The sequence below is a fragment of the Gymnoscopelus microlampas genome (assembly GCF_963454915.1).
Source record: "Gymnoscopelus microlampas genome assembly, chromosome: 2".
NCBI classification, from domain to species: Eukaryota; Metazoa; Chordata; class Actinopteri; order Myctophiformes; family Myctophidae; genus Gymnoscopelus; species Gymnoscopelus microlampas.
Genome location: NC_139939.1, coordinates 37844710 through 37846782, shown reverse-complemented (window position 1 = coordinate 37846782; position 2073 = coordinate 37844710).

Here is a 2073-nt window from a genome sequence, read left to right as displayed (position 1 = left end):
AAGGATAAAGTACTTCTTTTCCGGGGATAATAAAAAAATATATATATTTTTTTCCTAGCTTATATTTGCTACAAGGTTTTTGCTTTTTCTTATTCCCCTTGTGGTTTGACCCTCTCAACACCTCCCTGCTGTGCTCTTATCAGTGGCACAGGAGAGTCACCCGACTCAGTGGAAATAATCTGGAGAGAGAGAGAGACGGCGAGGCGGGGAATGGGAAGGGGCCGAGTCGGTGGCCCTTGTCTGGGCAGGTTAACAGGGGCCCTCACCCCTTTTAAGACAGGCACAGGTGGGGGTGGCTCGTGTTTGTTTTGCAGATCAGTGGTTTGAGAGGAAAGTGTACCATCCACGATGGCAGTTTCATCAGCCACTGTGAGAAATATCACGCAGTGGTTCTGCTGCTTGAATTAAACAGACGATGAAAAGACATAGCAGTTAAATCTAAATCATTTTAAATGAAAATACAATTTAAGAAGTTGATTTTGAAGAGTATTGTTACCATATTGCCATATTGTTGTCATATTTTTCAGGCTATTAAGCCTAAATCCCTTCCCTGAACCAATCTTATGTTGCAGCGGTTTGAAGAGCATAGCGTAGCTGCTTATAATTTTCCAGTCAGAAGCTATTTATCACTTGTTTCTCCCCAAAAAATGTCTGGATCCATTTGAATCTTCCCACAACCAAAACTTTGGGTCTCCACCCCCTCTATTTGGGTTTCCAAAATGCCTTGTATTGCACTTATTCAGATATGTTTCAATTTAATTCACAAATTCGAAATGATTGAATTATGGATCTGCTGGTGAATTGTTCTATCGTTTCACCTATAAGTGGCCCCTGTAGATTCACTCTGATCTTGGATATTAAATTAGAATTTAACCTGATATTAGAACTTCAATAAATTAACACTTTTGAAAGAATATGATTGTGACTTGACTCACAAACCTTCTTTTAATCTTCTATGATGTTTTCCAGGCAGTATTACTGTTTGGTTCATCTTACCTGCAGTGACCACACTACCACAAACAATATAATCATAATAGGCAATAACTGGATGTTGCTCTTAGGCAATCGACATCCAACCCTGCTTGTCCTCACAGACCATAGAATTTCAAACTGAAAACATTTTTTTGCCAATACGATTTTTTTCTTTCCCTCGTATTTTACCTTTCTCCTCTAAATGAAAAGCACATTTGCTGAACTCAGCCCTACCTCTTCCCACAAGCAACCCTTTTTTTTTTTTTGACCGCTCAAAGCAGAACCATACTTACAGCATACTTGACGTTCGGAACATTTCTGTTTTACAGGTTAGCTTGGTCGGTGTGTTGTTGTTCTAAGCCTGGTGCTATTGTTTCCTTCCTGCACTCCCACCACCCCCACCCCTGTTCTTTTTCAGTTGGGGGAAAAGGGACACCGGATTGAAGGTAATTATGTTGAGAAATGCAGACATTTATCAGTGCTTGTGGTTTTGGGACCTTAAAGGGGGCCTGCTGACGATTTTCCTTCCTTAAAGTAGGCCACTGTTGGAGAGGCTGGCTGGCTGGATGGCTGACTGGCTGGCTGGCTGGCAGGTTTTGGTCGGAGCCCCAAACACCGGGGCCCGGAGACTCAAGAGTGTTGCCATATGTCAGACCCGGTCGGTGCCAGCAGCAAATGTGCTGAACAACGCGACTCAAACCATGAACTCCGTGCCTTGGCAGAGGGCGTACACAGGGGCTACTTGCAAGTGTATGAGTTTAGGAGTTGAGAGCAGTTGAGTAGTTAAAAAGTGGCAAAATAACAAAACAGAATACAGTAAGTGTTTTTGCATGCATGTGTGCGTGCGTGCGTGCATGCCTGCCTGCGTGTGTGTGTGTCTGTGCAAGCGTGCGTGCGTGTTTCTATGTTCCTGACTCTCACACCTTTCTGACAGTGTCTTAAAGTAAACTCCAATCCTTCACTTGTTTGTGTTTGTAATAGACCCCCCCCCCCCCACACACACACACACACACACACACAAATCGATGGAGAACATCCTGGACAGTAGAGGAGGGGTGTGGGGGTCACACCTGGATACGCTTCTTCACTCTGGTCCTCTTT